At 40.5% G+C, this 20,394-nt stretch overlaps 8 non-coding genes across 8 annotated transcripts; all 8 read right to left on the bottom strand.

The window, feature by feature from the left end:
* Positions 1 to 2,044: 2,044 nt before the first annotated feature.
* On the bottom strand, positions 2,045 to 2,116 carry TRNAH-GUG (transfer RNA histidin (anticodon GUG)). The gene has a single exon. It is a non-coding gene; the product is annotated as a tRNA-His (tRNA).
* Positions 2,117 to 3,397: 1,281 nt separating this feature from the next.
* On the bottom strand, positions 3,398 to 3,479 carry TRNAS-AGA (transfer RNA serine (anticodon AGA)). Its single transcript has one exon. It is a non-coding gene; the product is annotated as a tRNA-Ser (tRNA).
* A 2,588-nt stretch (positions 3,480 to 6,067) lies between these two features.
* On the bottom strand, positions 6,068 to 6,139 carry TRNAH-GUG (transfer RNA histidin (anticodon GUG)). The gene has a single exon. It is a non-coding gene; the product is annotated as a tRNA-His (tRNA).
* A 1,281-nt stretch (positions 6,140 to 7,420) lies between these two features.
* On the bottom strand, positions 7,421 to 7,502 carry TRNAS-AGA (transfer RNA serine (anticodon AGA)). Its single transcript has one exon. It is a non-coding gene; the product is annotated as a tRNA-Ser (tRNA).
* A 3,941-nt stretch (positions 7,503 to 11,443) lies between these two features.
* Positions 11,444 to 11,525, bottom strand: TRNAS-AGA (transfer RNA serine (anticodon AGA)). Its single transcript has one exon. It is a non-coding gene; the product is annotated as a tRNA-Ser (tRNA).
* Positions 11,526 to 15,466: 3,941 nt separating this feature from the next.
* TRNAS-AGA (transfer RNA serine (anticodon AGA)) lies at positions 15,467 to 15,548 on the bottom strand. Its single transcript has one exon. It is a non-coding gene; the product is annotated as a tRNA-Ser (tRNA).
* Positions 15,549 to 18,136: 2,588 nt separating this feature from the next.
* On the bottom strand, positions 18,137 to 18,208 carry TRNAH-GUG (transfer RNA histidin (anticodon GUG)). The gene has a single exon. It is a non-coding gene; the product is annotated as a tRNA-His (tRNA).
* Positions 18,209 to 19,489: 1,281 nt separating this feature from the next.
* On the bottom strand, positions 19,490 to 19,571 carry TRNAS-AGA (transfer RNA serine (anticodon AGA)). Its single transcript has one exon. It is a non-coding gene; the product is annotated as a tRNA-Ser (tRNA).
* Between the last annotated feature and the right edge of the window lie 823 nt (positions 19,572 to 20,394).

Raw genomic sequence — 20,394 nt, 5'->3', positions numbered from 1 at the left:
CACTTTATCACTACTGTGAGAAAGTGGCTCTGTATATACTGTTCCCAAATAGGTACAGTGTGCACAGAGTCCCCAGTCCCCAGAGGTTTGGCAGAGGCTAAAGTTAGATATAACCTTACTCTCTAAAGTGGTAGCTTGCCGAGCAGTAAGGCAGTATCAGAGTACAGTGTAAAACATTTGTTGTACACACTCAGTCAGCAAATGGTCTCACACACTCAAGAACTGAACTCTAGGCCATTGGTTTGCATACAAAAGATATTGTTGTTTTATTTTAGAACCAACAATAGGTATCAAAATATACTTTCTCAGAATGAGATGCTTTAGTTAAATACTTTGCAATAGGCAATTGACTTTTGCAGGTCATAGTTACAGTTTATTGCAATAGGCAACACAATTTGAATCACAATAATACATTGAGCTCAATGGGAATTTTAAGTTATATGCAATTAATTACTTTCAGGATTACTTTTCTAAATCCAGGACTGGATCCTAGATTCAGTCCTGGGACAGTTCTTGGAAACAAGTGAGTAAATTCGTTTTAGTTACTGTTGTGATTTTTAAGCAATATTTTGCTATTTTAAAAGTTGACACTTAGACACTTTTGCTGATCAAAATACCAACGTTATCCTATGGAAGGAAATTCACTTAGCAGGTAAGTGGGATTATGGTTACTTTTTCTAGGTCAGTGTTGGATCCTAGATCCAGCACTACTGTACCACCTGTAAGCAGTTGAGAAACTGCGTTTAAGTTATACAGGCGATTTTTAAGGAATATTTACATGTTTGCAAAATCGACACTTAGAAGAAATTTCACAGAAAAACAGTCAATGGTTTCCAATGGAAGAAAATTCAAGTTACGGGTAAAGTACGTTCTCGTTACTTTTGTAATCCAGTGCTGGGCTCCTAGGCTCAGTACTGGGACATCTATCTAAAACAGGTAAACAATTACGTTTTCACAGTTGGTACGATTTTTAAAGAATATTTGTAAGTTTCAAAAATCGACACTTAGAAAATTTTCAGCAAAAAGCAGGCAATGATATCCCATGGAAGGAAATTCGTGTTACTGGTAAGTACGGTTAAAATTACTTTTCAGGGTCAGTACCGAGCTCCAAGATGCAGCACTGAGGTCTCTCCTGATAACAGGTGAGTAAATCAGAATTCGTTGTTCGGCTGATTTTAGATGAATATTTTAAAGTTCCAAAACTCCACACCACTTAGAAGAATTTCCAAGTGAAACCACTCAATGTTAGCCTATGGAAGAAAAGTGAGTTATCGGCTTTTAGGTAAGTACTCGACTGGCAGAGTTATGGTTCTGGGCATAGACTCAGGGGTCTCCCAGGGGAGTCCCAGCCTACTTGCCAAGCCTTAAACTCCCCTTTTATTACATATAATTTACACCTAAGGTAGGCCCTAGGTAGTCCTAGGTGCATGATGCTATGTAAGTAAAAAATAAGCTATGAACTTTGGTGGTTCGCGTGTCCTGTAAGTACCAAACAGTCTATTTCATTTTTCACTACTGTGAGGTCTACCCCTCTCATAGGTTAGCTCTGTGTATTCCCCTATACTTTTAATTTGGTAATTCCATATCGGAGAGGAGTAGCTTTATTTATTTATTGAAAATCCTACTTACTGGTGAGGTTGGATTTAACTTTACTATTTTAGAAATGCCACTTTTAGAGAGTGAACATTTCTCTGCACTTACTGCTCTATTTGCCTGAAACCTGGCCCCAATTCACGTCTGGATTGGGCTGGGTGACAGCAAAATGTGTGCCTTCCCTCTAGAGAGCCACAACACAGGTCACTCAACTGCACCTGGGGGGTGATCTCCGCTCCCCCTCCACCCCCAATAGGTTCAAGAACGATAATTTATGTAAGTAAATACATTATAGCTACAGCTTATAATCATGCGAGTTTAAATCATTTGTTGTTAGATGGTTTAAATATTTGAAAGGATCTGTTTTTAATAGACATTTTACAAAAACCACTGGTACATTTGCTAATTCTGTAAAATTAACACCCAACTGCCGTGACATTGCCAACCACAATGCCGTGACTCGGATTCGAACCGAGGTTGCTGCGGCCACAACGCAGAGTACTAACCACTATACGATCACGGCGAGCTACTTGGGCTCAACGACATACAGTGACATGGAGAATTTATAATTCGGAACACTCAGGGCTGTTCCTGTGATAGGCTGGATGTATTCATTGCTTCCTCATTCCTCATTCAGAGGCTGCGTCTCCTCAGTGGTTGATAGGCTGAAACCGTTTCCTGGCCGCCTGCTTGTGAAATGCCAGGAGTCAAAGATCACACATTACACTTGCGGACCTGTGATGGGACACCAATGCAGAGAAACCCACCTGGCACAGACCTTCTATTCTGTCTATTAGACCTGCATCTTCCCTGCACCTTTCAAGCCATTTGTATGTGAAGCAAGAAAGAGTTAGAGAGTGATCCATCTACACTTTTATAGGGAGGATGTCGCAGTGAGCTCCTCCCAGCTAATCAAACGAACAGCAGAAAAGCAAGATAAATACACAGTTGAGGGGTGGGCTGCATGGTTATGTTTTTGAGTAAATATTGAAACTGACCTCAGTGGCTCATTAGCAGAGCTGCGGCTAATGACTGGTGCCAAATCATGATGAAGCAAGCACCATGGCTCGTAGGGGACCCACAACACGCTTTTCTTAGCTCACTGAATTAAAGTATAAACTTCGGCCGTGTGTGAGTGGTAAAGGCTTGTTAATATGGTTTCTTTTCCAATTCAAGTCTGACAACAAGAGGCAGGAACCACGTGGCTTCGGAAGCTCAGGAAAGTAGCCACCAACCACAGAGAAAGAGAGAACTGGCAGTATGAGAGGTGGAGAAAACAGAAGCGGGAGCAAGGAGCTCAAATGAGATTGATGGCGTTTAAATAGAGCGCGTAAAGGAACAGTTACACAGCTAAGAAATGGGAAAGACAGACTAGGGAAAAAAACACAGAAAGAGCCTGTAGATGAAATTCTCTTCCTGGGACAGCAGGTTAAGAGAAATTACACATTTGGAGGTTAAGCATGTAACACGGGGGAGAATAAAAAAGAAAATGCAGTTTTATGAAGTGTGTTTGCCAATCCAGCCAGCACTTTTGTTCTATTTCTCTCTTTGCGTCTTTTATTGGTAAAGTAACTTTCAAGTGCATGCGCAGGTATGAATGAGAGAGCAACCGTATAATAATTTGAAGCGTTTACACCAGTGCTAAAGTAGGAATGAGGTGTAGCAAAGACATGAAAGAGGTAGCGATAACAAATATGTGGAGAGGCAATAGTGACACAAAAATAAGCCACCTATTTATAAAACTGAAATGGAAGAAATACTAAAGGTTAACTTCTGAAATTGTAGCCGATAATAAAAAGCTTCTCGCTGTTGGCAGGATTCGAACCTGCGCGGGGATACCCCAATGGATTTCTAGTCCATCGCCTTAACCACTCGCCCACAACAACTTGCTGTAAGCTGCCTACAAATATTTTGTTTGAAAGTTTTGAAGTTTTCCCACATCAAAGTACTGATATTCTGCAATGCGCTTTTTAAAAACAATGTTTTTTTCATCATGCACGTTCTGTCCTAAAAACAAAAATTGCATGAGTATATCTCTGGATCTGTAAAAGGATACGCTTGCATTCAAACTCTCTTGTGGCACTCAAGTTTTTTGGACCCTGTTGCACTCTGTTTTTGCGCTGCTTTTAGTCTACGACCCATATTACAGAAGTCAACCATCTCTGAGTATTTGGGACTCCTTTGTAAGTGCCTTATCTTTAATCCTTGAAAAGCTCTATAATAAAGGGGTCTGTCAAAGATTGCTTGAATGGAAGATAAAAGAAGGCCCACTTGTCTCACCAAATGCAGTAGAGAAACCTGATGTTTTACTCATGTTATCCTTAGTTCAGTTTTTGTTAGACCTGGCATCCTTAAGGTGGCCTACCAGCAACCTTTTTGCTTTTCACCTCACGTTTTGCTGTATCTTTATGTTGGCCTTAGGACTCTAATCACTTTATCACTACTGTGAGAAAGTGGCTCTGTATATACTGTTCCCAAATAGGTACAGTGTGCACAGAGTCCCCAGTCCCCAGAGGTTTGGCAGAGGCTAAAGTTAGATATAACCTTACTCTCTAAAGTGGTAGCTTGCCGAGCAGTAAGGCAGTATCAGAGTACAGTGTAAAACATTTGTTGTACACACTCAGTCAGCAAATGGTCTCACACACTCAAGAACTGAACTCTAGGCCATTGGTTTGCATACAAAAGATATTGTTGTTTTATTTTAGAACCAACAATAGGTATCAAAATATACTTTCTCAGAATGAGATGCTTTAGTTAAATACTTTGCAATAGGCAATTGACTTTTGCAGGTCATAGTTACAGTTTATTGCAATAGGCAACACAATTTGAATCACAATAATACATTGAGCTCAATGGGAATTTTAAGTTATATGCAATTAATTACTTTCAGGATTACTTTTCTAAATCCAGGACTGGATCCTAGATTCAGTCCTGGGACAGTTCTTGGAAACAAGTGAGTAAATTCGTTTTAGTTACTGTTGTGATTTTTAAGCAATATTTTGCTATTTTAAAAGTTGACACTTAGACACTTTTGCTGATCAAAATACCAACGTTATCCTATGGAAGGAAATTCACTTAGCAGGTAAGTGGGATTATGGTTACTTTTTCTAGGTCAGTGTTGGATCCTAGATCCAGCACTACTGTACCACCTGTAAGCAGTTGAGAAACTGCGTTTAAGTTATACAGGCGATTTTTAAGGAATATTTACATGTTTGCAAAATCGACACTTAGAAGAAATTTCACAGAAAAACAGTCAATGGTTTCCAATGGAAGAAAATTCAAGTTACGGGTAAAGTACGTTCTCGTTACTTTTGTAATCCAGTGCTGGGCTCCTAGGCTCAGTACTGGGACATCTATCTAAAACAGGTAAACAATTACGTTTTCACAGTTGGTACGATTTTTAAAGAATATTTGTAAGTTTCAAAAATCGACACTTAGAAAATTTTCAGCAAAAAGCAGGCAATGATATCCCATGGAAGGAAATTCGTGTTACTGGTAAGTACGGTTAAAATTACTTTTCAGGGTCAGTACCGAGCTCCAAGATGCAGCACTGAGGTCTCTCCTGATAACAGGTGAGTAAATCAGAATTCGTTGTTCGGCTGATTTTAGATGAATATTTTAAAGTTCCAAAACTCCACACCACTTAGAAGAATTTCCAAGTGAAACCACTCAATGTTAGCCTATGGAAGAAAAGTGAGTTATCGGCTTTTAGGTAAGTACTCGACTGGCAGAGTTATGGTTCTGGGCATAGACTCAGGGGTCTCCCAGGGGAGTCCCAGCCTACTTGCCAAGCCTTAAACTCCCCTTTTATTACATATAATTTACACCTAAGGTAGGCCCTAGGTAGTCCTAGGTGCATGATGCTATGTAAGTAAAAAATAAGCTATGAACTTTGGTGGTTCGCGTGTCCTGTAAGTACCAAACAGTCTATTTCATTTTTCACTACTGTGAGGTCTACCCCTCTCATAGGTTAGCTCTGTGTATTCCCCTATACTTTTAATTTGGTAATTCCATATCGGAGAGGAGTAGCTTTATTTATTTATTGAAAATCCTACTTACTGGTGAGGTTGGATTTAACTTTACTATTTTAGAAATGCCACTTTTAGAGAGTGAACATTTCTCTGCACTTACTGCTCTATTTGCCTGAAACCTGGCCCCAATTCACGTCTGGATTGGGCTGGGTGACAGCAAAATGTGTGCCTTCCCTCTAGAGAGCCACAACACAGGTCACTCAACTGCACCTGGGGGGTGATCTCCGCTCCCCCTCCACCCCCAATAGGTTCAAGAACGATAATTTATGTAAGTAAATACATTATAGCTACAGCTTATAATCATGCGAGTTTAAATCATTTGTTGTTAGATGGTTTAAATATTTGAAAGGATCTGTTTTTAATAGACATTTTACAAAAACCACTGGTACATTTGCTAATTCTGTAAAATTAACACCCAACTGCCGTGACATTGCCAACCACAATGCCGTGACTCGGATTCGAACCGAGGTTGCTGCGGCCACAACGCAGAGTACTAACCACTATACGATCACGGCGAGCTACTTGGGCTCAACGACATACAGTGACATGGAGAATTTATAATTCGGAACACTCAGGGCTGTTCCTGTGATAGGCTGGATGTATTCATTGCTTCCTCATTCCTCATTCAGAGGCTGCGTCTCCTCAGTGGTTGATAGGCTGAAACCGTTTCCTGGCCGCCTGCTTGTGAAATGCCAGGAGTCAAAGATCACACATTACACTTGCGGACCTGTGATGGGACACCAATGCAGAGAAACCCACCTGGCACAGACCTTCTATTCTGTCTATTAGACCTGCATCTTCCCTGCACCTTTCAAGCCATTTGTATGTGAAGCAAGAAAGAGTTAGAGAGTGATCCATCTACACTTTTATAGGGAGGATGTCGCCGTGAGCTCCTCCCAGCTAATCACACGAACAGCAGAAAAGCAAGATAAATACACAGTTGAGGGGTGGGCTGCATGGTTATGTTTTTGAGTAAATATTGAAACTGACCTCAGTGGCTCATTAGCAGAGCTGCGGCTAATGACTGGTGCCAAATCATGATGAAGCAAGCACCATGGCTCGTAGGGGACCCACAACACGCTTTTCTTAGCTCACTGAATTAAAGTATAAACTTCGGCCGTGTGTGAGTGGTAAAGGCTTGTTAATATGGTTTCTTTTCCAATTCAAGTCTGACAACAAGAGGCAGGAACCACGTGGCTTCGGAAGCTCAGGAAAGTAGCCACCAACCACAGAGAAAGAGAGAACTGGCAGTATGAGAGGTGGAGAAAACAGAAGCGGGAGCAAGGAGCTCAAATGAGATTGATGGCGTTTAAATAGAGCGCGTAAAGGAACAGTTACACAGCTAAGAAATGGGAAAGACAGACTAGGGAAAAAAACACAGAAAGAGCCTGTAGAAGAAATTCTCTTCCTGGGACAGCAGGTTAAGAGAAATTACACATGGGGAGGTTAAGCATGTAACACGGGGGAGAATAAAAAAGAAAATGCAGTTTTATGAAGTGTGTTTGCCAATCCAGCCAGCACTTTTGTTCTATTTCTCTCTTTGCGTCTTTTATTGGTAAAGTAACTTTCAAGTGCATGCGCAGGTATGAATGAGAGAGCAACCGTATAATAATTTGAAGCGTTTACACCAGTGCTAAAGTAGGAATGAGGTGTAGCAAAGACATGAAAGAGGTAGCGATAACAAATATGTGGAGAGGCAATAGTGACACAAAAATAAGCCACCTATTTATAAAACTGAAATGGAAGAAATACTAAAGGTTAACTTCTGAAATTGTAGCCGATAATAAAAAGATTCTCGTTGTTGGCAGGATTCGAACCTGCGCGGGGATACCCCAATGGATTTCTAGTCCATCGCCTTAACCACTCGGCCACAACACCTTGCTGTAAGCTGCCTACAAATATTTTGTTTGAATGTTTTGAAGTTTTCCCACATCAAAGTACTGATATTCTGCAATGCGCTTTTTAAAAACAATGTTTTTTTCATCATGCACGTTCTGTCCTAAAAACAAAAATTGCATGAGTATATCTCTGGATCTGTAAAAGGATACGCTTGCATTCAAACTCTCTTGTGGCACTCAAGTTTTTTGGACCCTGTTGCACTCTGTTTTTGCGCTGCTTTTAGTCTACGACCCATATTACAGAAGTCAACCATCTCTGAGTATTTGGGACTCCTTTGTAAGTGCCTTATCTTTAATCCTTGAAAAGCTCTATAATAAAGGGGTCTGTCAAAGATTGCTTGAATGGAAGATAAAAGAAGGCCCACTTGTCTCACCAAATGCAGTAGAGAAACCTGATGTTTTACTCATGTTATCCTTAGTTCAGTTTTTGTTAGACCTGGCATCCTTAAGGTGGCCTACCAGCAACCTTTTTGCTTTTCACCTCACGTTTTGCTGTATCTTTATGTTGGCCTTAGGACTCTAATCACTTTATCACTACTGTGAGAAAGTGGCTCTGTATATACTGTTCCCAAATAGGTACAGTGTGCACAGAGTCCCCAGTCCCCAGAGGTTTGGCAGAGGCTAAAGTTAGATATAACCTTACTCTCTAAAGTGGTAGCTTGCCGAGCAGTAAGGCAGTATCAGAGTACAGTGTAAAACATTTGTTGTACACACTCAGTCAGCAAATGGTCTCACACACTCAAGAACTGAACTCTAGGCCATTGGTTTGCATACAAAAGATATTGTTGTTTTATTTTAGAACCAACAATAGGTATCAAAATATACTTTCTCAGAATGAGATGCTTTAGTTAAATACTTTGCAATAGGCAATTGACTTTTGCAGGTCATAGTTACAGTTTATTGCAATAGGCAACACAATTTGAATCACAATAATACATTGAGCTCAATGGGAATTTTAAGTTATATGCAATTAATTACTTTCAGGATTACTTTTCTAAATCCAGGACTGGATCCTAGATTCAGTCCTGGGACAGTTCTTGGAAACAAGTGAGTAAATTCGTTTTAGTTACTGTTGTGATTTTTAAGCAATATTTTGCTATTTTAAAAGTTGACACTTAGACACTTTTGCTGATCAAAATACCAACGTTATCCTATGGAAGGAAATTCACTTAGCAGGTAAGTGGGATTATGGTTACTTTTTCTAGGTCAGTGTTGGATCCTAGATCCAGCACTACTGTACCACCTGTAAGCAGTTGAGAAACTGCGTTTAAGTTATACAGGCGATTTTTAAGGAATATTTACATGTTTGCAAAATCGACACTTAGAAGAAATTTCACAGAAAAACAGTCAATGGTTTCCAATGGAAGAAAATTCAAGTTACGGGTAAAGTACGTTCTCGTTACTTTTGTAATCCAGTGCTGGGCTCCTAGGCTCAGTACTGGGACATCTATCTAAAACAGGTAAACAATTACGTTTTCACAGTTGGTACGATTTTTAAAGAATATTTGTAAGTTTCAAAAATCGACACTTAGAAAATTTTCAGCAAAAAGCAGGCAATGATATCCCATGGAAGGAAATTCGTGTTACTGGTAAGTACGGTTAAAATTACTTTTCAGGGTCAGTACCGAGCTCCAAGATGCAGCACTGAGGTCTCTCCTGATAACAGGTGAGTAAATCAGAATTCGTTGTTCGGCTGATTTTAGATGAATATTTTAAAGTTCCAAAACTCCACACCACTTAGAAGAATTTCCAAGTGAAACCACTCAATGTTAGCCTATGGAAGAAAAGTGAGTTATCGGCTTTTAGGTAAGTACTCGACTGGCAGAGTTATGGTTCTGGGCATAGACTCAGGGGTCTCCCAGGGGAGTCCCAGCCTACTTGCCAAGCCTTAAACTCCCCTTTTATTACATATAATTTACACCTAAGGTAGGCCCTAGGTAGTCCTAGGTGCATGATGCTATGTAAGTAAAAAATAAGCTATGAACTTTGGTGGTTCGCGTGTCCTGTAAGTACCAAACAGTCTATTTCATTTTTCACTACTGTGAGGTCTACCCCTCTCATAGGTTAGCTCTGTGTATTCCCCTATACTTTTAATTTGGTAATTCCATATCGGAGAGGAGTAGCTTTATTTATTTATTGAAAATCCTACTTACTGGTGAGGTTGGATTTAACTTTACTATTTTAGAAATGCCACTTTTAGAGAGTGAACATTTCTCTGCACTTACTGCTCTATTTGCCTGAAACCTGGCCCCAATTCACGTCTGGATTGGGCTGGGTGACAGCAAAATGTGTGCCTTCCCTCTAGAGAGCCACAACACAGGTCACTCAACTGCACCTGGGGGGTGATCTCCGCTCCCCCTCCACCCCCAATAGGTTCAAGAACGATAATTTATGTAAGTAAATACATTATAGCTACAGCTTATAATCATGCGAGTTTAAATCATTTGTTGTTAGATGGTTTAAATATTTGAAAGGATCTGTTTTTAATAGACATTTTACAAAAACCACTGGTACATTTGCTAATTCTGTAAAATTAACACCCAACTGCCGTGACATTGCCAACCACAATGCCGTGACTCAGATTCGAACCGAGGTTGCTGCGGCCACAAAGCAGAGTACTAACCACTATACGATCACGGCGAGCTACTTGGGCTCAACGACATACAGTGACATGGAGAATTTATAATTCGGAACACTCAGGGCTGTTCCTGTGATAGGCTGGATGTATTCATTGCTTCCTCATTCCTCATTCAGAGGCTGCGTCTCCTCAGTGGTTGATAGGCTGAAACCGTTTCCTGGCCGCCTGCTTGTGAAATGCCAGGAGTCAAAGATCACACATTACACTTGCGGACCTGTGATGGGACACCAATGCAGAGAAACCCACCTGGCACAGACCTTCTATTCTGTCTATTAGACCTGCATCTTCCCTGCACCTTTCAAGCCATTTGTATGTGAAGCAAGAAAGAGTTAGAGAGTGATCCATCTACACTTTTATAGGGAGGATGTCGCCGTGAGCTCCTCCCAGCTAATCACACGAACAGCAGAAAAGCAAGATAAATACACAGTTGAGGGGTGGGCTGCATGGTTATGTTTTTGAGTAAATATTGAAACTGACCTCAGTGGCTCATTAGCAGAGCTGCGGCTAATGACTGGTGCCAAATCATGATGAAGCAAGCACCATGGCTCGTAGGGGACCCACAACACGCTTTTCTTAGCTCACTGAATTAAAGTATAAACTTCGGCCGTGTGTGAGTGGTAAAGGCTTGTTAATATGGTTTCTTTTCCAATTCAAGTCTGACAACAAGAGGCAGGAACCACGTGGCTTCGGAAGCTCAGGAAAGTAGCCACCAACCACAGAGAAAGAGAGAACTGGCAGTATGAGAGGTGGAGAAAACAGAAGCGGGAGCAAGGAGCTCAAATGAGATTGATGGCGTTTAAATAGAGCGCGTAAAGGAACAGTTACACAGCTAAGAAATGGGAAAGACAGACTAGGGAAAAAAACACAGAAAGAGCCTGTAGATGAAATTCTCTTCCTGGGACAGCAGGTTAAGAGAAATTACACATGGGGAGGTTAAGCATGTAACACGGGGGAGAATAAAAAAGAAAATGCAGTTTTATGAAGTGTGTTTGCCAATCCAGCCAGCACTTTTGTTCTATTTCTCTCTTTGCGTCTTTTATTGGTAAAGTAACTTTCAAGTGCATGCGCAGGTATGAATGAGAGAGCAACCGTATAATAATTTGAAGCGTTTACACCAGTGCTAAAGTAGGAATGAGGTGTAGCAAAGACATGAAAGAGGTAGCGATAACAAATATGTGGAGAGGCAATAGTGACACAAAAATAAGCCACCTATTTATAAAACTGAAATGGAAGAAATACTAAAGGTTAACTTCTGAAATTGTAGCCGATAATAAAAAGCTTCTCGCTGTTGGCAGGATTCGAACCTGCGCGGGGATACCCCAATGGATTTCTAGTCCATCGCCTTAACCACTCGCCCACAACAACTTGCTGTAAGCTGCCTACAAATATTTTGTTTGAAAGTTTTGAAGTTTTCCCACATCAAAGTACTGATATTCTGCAATGCGCTTTTTAAAAACAATGTTTTTTTCATCATGCACGTTCTGTCCTAAAAACAAAAATTGCATGAGTATATCTCTGGATCTGTAAAAGGATACGCTTGCATTCAAACTCTCTTGTGGCACTCAAGTTTTTTGGACCCTGTTGCACTCTGTTTTTGCGCTGCTTTTAGTCTACGACCCATATTACAGAAGTCAACCATCTCTGAGTATTTGGGACTCCTTTGTAAGTGCCTTATCTTTAATCCTTGAAAAGCTCTATAATAAAGGGGTCTGTCAAAGATTGCTTGAATGGAAGATAAAAGAAGGCCCACTTGTCTCACCAAATGCAGTAGAGAAACCTGATGTTTTACTCATGTTATCCTTAGTTCAGTTTTTGTTAGACCTGGCATCCTTAAGGTGGCCTACCAGCAACCTTTTTGCTTTTCACCTCACGTTTTGCTGTATCTTTATGTTGGCCTTAGGACTCTAATCACTTTATCACTACTGTGAGAAAGTGGCTCTGTATATACTGTTCCCAAATAGGTACAGTGTGCACAGAGTCCCTAGTCCCCAGAGGTTTGGCAGAGGCTAAAGTTAGATATAACCTTACTCTCTAAAGTGGTAGCTTACCGAGCTGTAAGGCAGTATCAGAGTACAGTGTAAAACATTTGTTGTACACACTCAGTCAGCAAATGGTCTCACACACTCAAGAACTGAACTCTAGGCCATTGGTTTGCATACAAAAGATATTGTTGTTTTATTTTAGAACCAACAATAGGTATCAAAATATACTTTCTCAGAATGAGATGCTTTAGTTAAATACTTTGCAATAGGCAATTGACTTTTGCAGGTCATAGTTACAGTTTATTGCAATAGGCAACACAATTTGAATCACAATAATACATTGAGCTCAATGGGAATTTTAAGTTATATGCAATTAATTACTTTCAGGATTACTTTTCTAAATCCAGGACTGGATCCTAGATTCAGTCCTGGGACAGTTCTTGGAAACAAGTGAGTAAATTCGTTTTAGTTACTGTTGTGATTTTTAAGCAATATTTTGCTATTTTAAAAGTTGACACTTAGAAACTTTTGCTGATCAAAATACCAACGTTATCCTATGGAAGGAAATTCACTTAGCAGGTAAGTGGGATTATGGTTACTTTTTCTAGGTCAGTGTTGGATCCTAGATCCAGCACTACTGTACCACCTGTAAGCAGTTGAGAAACTGCGTTTAAGTTATACAGGCGATTTTTAAGGAATATTTACATGTTTGCAAAATCGACACTTAGAAGAAATTTCACAGAAAAACAGTCAATGGTTTCCTATGGAAGAAAATTCAAGTTACGGGTAAAGTACGTTCTCGTTACTTTTGTAATCCAGTGCTGGGCTCCTAGGCTCAGTACTGGGACATCTATCTAAAACAGGTAAACAATTATGTTTTCACAGTTGGTACGATTTTTAAAGAATATTTGTAAGTTTCAAAAATCGACTCTTAGAAAATTTTCAGCAAAAAGCAGGCAATGATATCCCATGGAAGGAAATTCGTGTTACTGGTAAGTACGGTTAAAATTACTTTTCAGGGTCAGTACCGAGCTCCAAGATGCAGCACTGAGGTCTCTCCTGATAACAGGTGAGTAAATCAGAATTCGTTGTTCGGCTGATTTTAGATGAATATTTTAAAGTTCCAAAACTCCACACCACTTAGAAGAATTTCCAAGTGAAACCACTCAATGTTAGCCTATGGAAGAAAAGTGAGTTATCGGCTTTTAGGTAAGTACTCGACTGGCAGAGTTATGGTTCTGGGCATAGACTCAGGGGTCTCCCAGGGGAGTCCCAGCCTACTTGCCAAGCCTTAAACTCCCCTTTTATTACATATAATTTACACCTAAGGTAGGCCCTAGGTAGTCCTAGGTGCATGATGCTATGTAAGTAAAAAATAAGCTATGAACTTTGGTGGTTCGCGTGTCCTGTAAGTACCAAACAGTCTATTTCATTTTTCACTACTGTGAGGTCTACCCCTCTCATAGGTTAGCTCTGTGTATTCCCCTATACTTTTAATTTGGTAATTCCATATCGGAGAGGAGTAGCTTTATTTATTTATTGAAAATCCTACTTACTGGTGAGGTTGGATTTAACTTTACTATTTTAGAAATGCCACTTTTAGAGAGTGAACATTTCTCTGCACTTACTGCTCTATTTGCCTGAAACCTGGCCCCAATTCACGTCTGGATTGGGCTGGGTGACAGCAAAATGTGTGCCTTCCCTCTAGAGAGCCACAACACAGGTCACTCAACTGCACCTGGGGGGTGATCTCCGCTCCCCCTCCACCCCCAATAGGTTCAAGAACGATAATTTATGTAAGTAAATACATTATAGCTACAGCTTATAATCATGCGAGTTTAAATCATTTGTTGTTAGATGGTTTAAATATTTGAAAGGATCTGTTTTTAATAGACATTTTACAAAAACCACTGGTACATTTGCTAATTCTGTAAAATTAACACCCAACTGCCGTGACATTGCCAACCACAATGCCGTGACTCGGATTCGAACCGAGGTTGCTGCGTCCACAACGCAGAGTACTAACCACTATACGATCAACGCGAGCTACTTGGGCTCAACGACATACAGTGACATGGAGAATTTATAATTCGGAACACTCAGGGCTGTTCCTGTGATAGGCTGGATGTATTCATTGCTTCCTCATTCCTCATTCAGAGGCTGCGTCTCCTCAGTGGTTGATAGGCTGAAACCGTTTCCTGGCCGCCTGCTTGTGAAATGCCAGGAGTCAAAGATCACACATTACACTTGCGGACCTGTGATGGGACACCAATGCAGAGAAACCCACCTGGCACAGACCTTCTATTCTGTCTATTAGACCTGCATCTTCCCTGCACCTTTCAAGCCATTTGTATGTGAAGCAAGAAAGAGTTAGAGAGTGATCCATCTACACTTTTATAGGGAGGATGTCGCCGTGAGCTCCTCCCAGCTAATCACACGAACAGCAGAAAAGCAAGATAAATACACAGTTGAGGGGTGGGCTGCATGGTTATGTTTTTGAGTAAATATTGAAACTGACCTCAGTGGCTCATTAGCAGAGCTGCGGCTAATGACTGGTGCCAAATCATGATGAAGCAAGCACCATGGCTCGTAGGGGACCCACAACACGCTTTTCTTAGCTCACTGAATTAAAGTATAAACTTCGGCCGTGTGTGAGTGGTAAAGGCTTGTTAATATGGTTTCTTTTCCAATTCAAGTCTGACAACAAGAGGCAGGAACCACGTGGCTTCGGAAGCTCAGGAAAGTAGCCACCAACCACAGAGAAAGAGAGAACTGGCAGTATGAGAGGTGGAGAAAACAGAAGCGGGAGCAAGGAGCTCAAATGAGATTGATGGCGTTTAAATAGAGCGCGTAAAGGAACAGTTACACAGCTAAGAAATGGGAAAGACAGACTAGGGAAAAAAACACAGAAAGAGCCTGTAGATGAAATTCTCTTCCTGGGACAGCAGGTTAAGAGAAATTACACATGGGGAGGTTAAGCATGTAACACGGGGGAGAATAAAAAAGAAAATGCAGTTTTATGAAGTGTGTTTGCCAATCCAGCCAGCACTTTTGTTCTATTTCTCTCTTTGCGTCTTTTATTGGTAAAGTAACTTTCAAGTGCATGCGCAGGTATGAATGAGAGAGCAACCGTATAATAATTTGAAGCGTTTACACCAGTGCTAAAGTAGGAATGAGGTGTAGCAAAGACATGAAAGAGGTAGCGATAACAAATATGTGGAGAGGCAATAGTGACACAAAAATAAGCCACCTATTTATAAAACTGAAATGGAAGAAATACTAAAGGTTAACTTCTGAAATTGTAGCCGATAATAAAAAGCTTCTCGCTGTTGGCAGGATTCGAACCTGCGCGGGGATACCCCAATGGATTTCTAGTCCATCGCCTTAACCACTCGCCCACAACAACTTGCTGTAAGCTGCCTACAAATATTTTGTTTGAAAGTTTTGAAGTTTTCCCACATCAAAGTACTGATATTCTGCAATGCGCTTTTTAAAAACAATGTTTTTTTCATCATGCACGTTCTGTCCTAAAAACAAAAATTGCATGAGTATATCTCTGGATCTGTAAAAGGATACGCTTGCATTCAAACTCTCTTGTGGCACTCAAGTTTTTTGGACCCTGTTGCACTCTGTTTTTGCGCTGCTTTTAGTCTACGACCCATATTACAGAAGTCAACCATCTCTGAGTATTTGGGACTCCTTTGTAAGTGCCTTATCTTTAATCCTTGAAAAGCTCTATAATAAAGGGGTCTGTCAAAGATTGCTTGAATGGAAGATAAAAGAAGGCCCACTTGTCTCACCAAATGCAGTAGAGAAACCTGATGTTTTACTCATGTTATCCTTAGTTCAGTTTTTGTTAGACCTGGCATCCTTAAGGTGGCCTACCAGCAACCTTTTTGCTTTTCACCTCACGTTTTGCTGTATCTTTATGTTGGCCTTAGGACTCTAATCACTTTATCACTACTGTGAGAAAGTGGCTCTGTATATACTGTTCCCAAATAGGTACAGTGTGCACAGAGTCCCTAGTCCCCAGAGGTTTGGCAGAGGCTAAAGTTAGATATAACCTTACTCTCTAAAGTGGTAGCTTGCCGAGCAGTAAGGCAGTATCAGAGTACAGTGTAAAACATTTGTTGTACACACTCAGTCAGCAAATGGTCTCACACACTCAAGAACTGAACTCTAGGCCATTGGTTTGCATACAAAAGATATTGTTGTTTTATTTTAGAACCAACAATAGGTATCAAAATATACTTTCTCAGAATGAGATGCTTTAGTTAAATACTTTGCAATAGGCAATTGACTTTTGCAGGTCATAGTTACAGTTTATTGCAATAGGCAACACAATTTGAATCACAATAATACATTGAGCTCAATGGGAATTTTAAGTTATATGCAATTAATTACTTTCAGGATTACTTTTCTAAATCCAGGACTGGATCCTAGATTCTTTCCTGGGACAGTTCTTGGAAACAAGTGAGTAAATTCGTTTTAGTTACTGTTGTGATTTTTAAGCAATATTTTGCTATTTTAAAAGTTGACACTTAGAAACTTTTGCTGATCAAAATACCAACGTTATCCTATGGAAGGAAATTCACTTAGCAGGTAAGTGGGATTATGGTTACTTTTTCTAGGTCAGTGTTGGATCCTAGATCCAGCACTACTGTACCACCTGTAAGCAGTTGAGAAACTGCGTTTAAGTTATACAGGCGATTTTTAAGGAATATTTACATGTTTGCAAAATCGACACTTAGAAGAAATTTCACAGAAAAACAGTCAATGGTTTCCTATGGAAGAAAATTCAAGTTACGGGTAAAGTACGTTCTCGTTACTTTTGTAATCCAGTGCTGGGCTCCTAGGCTCAGTACTGGGACATCTATCTAAAACAGGTAAACAATTATGTTTTCACAGTTGGTACGATTTTTAAAGAATATTTGTAAGTTTCAAAAATCGACTCTTAGAAAATTTTCAGCAAAAAGCAGGCAATGATATCCCATGGAAGGAAATTCGAGTTACTGGTAAGTACGGTTAAAATTACTTTTTAGGGTCAGTACCGAGCTCCAAGATGCAGCACTGAGGTCTCTCCTGATAACAGGTGAGTAAATCAGAATTCGTTGTTCGGCTGATTTTAGATGAATATTTTAAAGTTCCAAAACTCCACACCACTTAGAAGAATTTCCAAGTGAAACCACTCAATGTTAGCCTATGGAAGAAAAGTGAGTTATCGGCTTTTAGGTAAGTACTCGACTGGCAGAGTTATGGTTCTGGGCATAGACTCAGGGGTCTCCCAGGGGAGTCCCAGCCTACTTGCCAAGCCTTAAACTCCCCTTTTATTACATATAATTTACACCTAAGGTAGGCCCTAGGTAGTCCTAGGTGCATGATGCTATGTAAGTAAAAAATAAGCTATGTACTTTGGTGGTTTGCGTGTCCTGTAAGTACCAAACAGTCTATTTCATTTTTCACTACTGTGAGGTCTACCCCTCTCATAGGTTAGCTCTGTGTATTCCCCTATACTTTTAATTTGGTAATTCCATATCGGAGAGGAGTAGCTTTATTTATTTATTGAAAATCCTACTTACTGGTGAGGTTGGATTTAACTTTACTATTTTAGAAATGCCACTTTTAGAGAGTGAACATTTCTCTGCACTTACTGCTCTATTTGCCTGAAACCTGGCCCCAATACACGTCTGGATTGGGCTGGGTGACAGCAAAATGTGTGCCTTCCCTCTAGAGAGCCACAACACAGGTCACTCAACTGCACCTGGGGGGTGATCTCCGCTCCCCCTCCACCCCCAATAGGTTCAAGAACGATAATTTATGTAAGTAAATACATTATAGCTACAGCTTATAATCATGCGAGTTTAAATCATTTGTTGTTAGATGGTTTAAATATTTGAAAGGATCTGTTTTTAATAGACATTTTACAAAAACCACTGGTACATTTGCTAATTCTGTAAAATTAACACCCAACTGCCGTGACATTGCCAACCACAATGCCGTGACTCGGATTCGAACCGAGGTTGCTGCGGCCACAACGCAGAGTACTAACCACTATACGATCACGGCGAGCTACTTGGGCTCAACGACATACAGTGACATGGAGAATTTATAATTCGGAACACTCAGGGCTGTTCCTGTGATAGGCTGGATGTATTCATTGCTTCCTCATTCCTCATTCAGAGGCTGCGTCTCCTCAGTGGTTGATAGGCTGAAACCGTTTCCTGGCCGCCTGCTTGTGAAATGCCAGGAGTCAAAGATCACACATTACACTTGCGGACCTGTGATGGGACACCAATGCAGAGAAACCCACCTGGCACAGACCTTCTATTCTGTCTATTAGACCTGCATCTTCCCTGCACCTTTCAAGCCATTTGTATGTGAAGCAAGAAAGAGTTAGAGAGTGATCCATCTACACTTTTATAGGGAGGATGTCGCCGTGAGCTCCTCCCAGCTAATCACACGAACAGCAGAAAAGCAAGATAAATACACAGTTGAGGGGTGGGCTGCATGGTTATGTTTTTGAGTAAATATTGAAACTGACCTCAGTGGCTCATTAGCAGAGCTGCGGCTAATGACCGGTGCCAAATCATGATGAAGCAAGCACCATGGCTCGTAGGGGACCCACAACACGCTTTTCTTAGCTCACTGAATTAAAGTATAAACTTCCGCCGTGTGTGAGTGGTAAAGGCTTGTTAATATGGTTCCTTTTCCAATTCAAGTCTGACAACAAGAGGCAGGAACCACGTGGCTTCGGAAGCTCAGGAAAGTAGTCACCAACCACAGAGAAAGAGAGAACTGGCAGTATGAGAGGTGGAGAAAACAGAAGCGGGAGCAAGGAGCTCAAATGAGATTGATGGCGTTTAAATAGAGCGCGTAAAGGAACAGTTACACAGCTAAGAAATGGGAAAGACAGACTAGGGAAAAAAACACAGAAAGAGCCTGTAGATGAAATTCTCTTCCTGGGACAGCAGGTTAAGAGAAATTATACATGGGGAGGTTAAGCATGTAACACGGGGGAGAATAAAAAAGAAAATGCAGTTTTATGAAGTGTGTTTGCCAATCCAGCCAGCACTTTTGTTCTATTTCTCTCTTTGCGTCTTTTATTGGTAAAGTAACTTTCAAGTGCATGCGCAGGTATGAATGAGAGAGCAACCGTATAATAATTTGAAGCGTTTACACCAGTGCTAAAGTAGGAATGAGGTGTAGCAAAGACATGAAAGAGGTAGCGATAACAAATATGTGGAGAGGCAATAGTGACACAAAAATAAGCCACCTATTTATAAAACTGAAATGGAAGAAATACTAAAGGTTAACTTCTGAAATTGTAGCCGATAATAAAAAGCTTCTCGTTGTTGGCAGGATTCGAACCTGCGCGGGGATACCCCAATGGATTTCTAGTCCATCGCCTTAACCACTCGGCCACAACAACTTGCTGTAAGCTACCTACAAATATTTTGTTTGAAAGTTTTGAAGTTTTCCCACATCAAAGTACTGATATTCTGCAATGCGCTTTTTAAAAACAATGTTTTTTTCATCATGCACGTTCTGTCCTAAAAACAAAAATTGCATGAGTATATCTCTGGATCTGTAAAAGGATACGCTTGCATTCAAACTCCCTTGTGGCACTCAAGTTTTTTGGATCCTGTTGCACTCTGTTTTTGCGCTGCTTTTAGTCTACGACCCATATTACAGAAGTCAACCATCTCTGAGTATTTGGGACTCCTTTGTAAGTGCCTTATCTTTAATCCTTGAAAAGCTCTATAATAAAGGGGTCTGTCAAAGATTGCTTGAATGGAAGATAAAAGAAGGCCCACTTGTCTCACCAAATGCAGTAGAGAAACCTGATGTTTTACTCATGTTATCCTTAGTTCAGTTTTTGTTAGACCTGGCATCCTTAAGGTGGCCTACCAGCAACCTTTTTGCTTTTCACCTCACGTTTTGCTGTATCTTTATGTTGGCCTTAGGACTCTAATCACTTTATCACTACTGTGAGAAAGTGGCTCTGTATATACTGTTCCCAAATAGGTACAGTGTGCACAGAGTCCCCAGTCCCCAGAGGTTTGGCAGAGGCTAACGTTAGATATAACCTTACTCTCTAAAGTGGTAGCTTGCCGAGCAGTAAGGCAGTATCAGAGTACAGTGTAAAACATTTGTTGTACACACTCAGTCAGCAAATGGTCTCACACACTCAAGAACTGAACTCTAGGCCATTGGTTTGCATACAAAAGATATTGTTGTTTTATTTTAGAACC

This window comes from Triturus cristatus, chromosome 12, assembly GCF_964204655.1.
Source record: "Triturus cristatus chromosome 12, aTriCri1.1, whole genome shotgun sequence".
NCBI lineage: Eukaryota > Metazoa > Chordata > Amphibia > Caudata > Salamandridae > Triturus > Triturus cristatus.
This window is presented reverse-complemented; position numbering and strand designations above follow the sequence as displayed.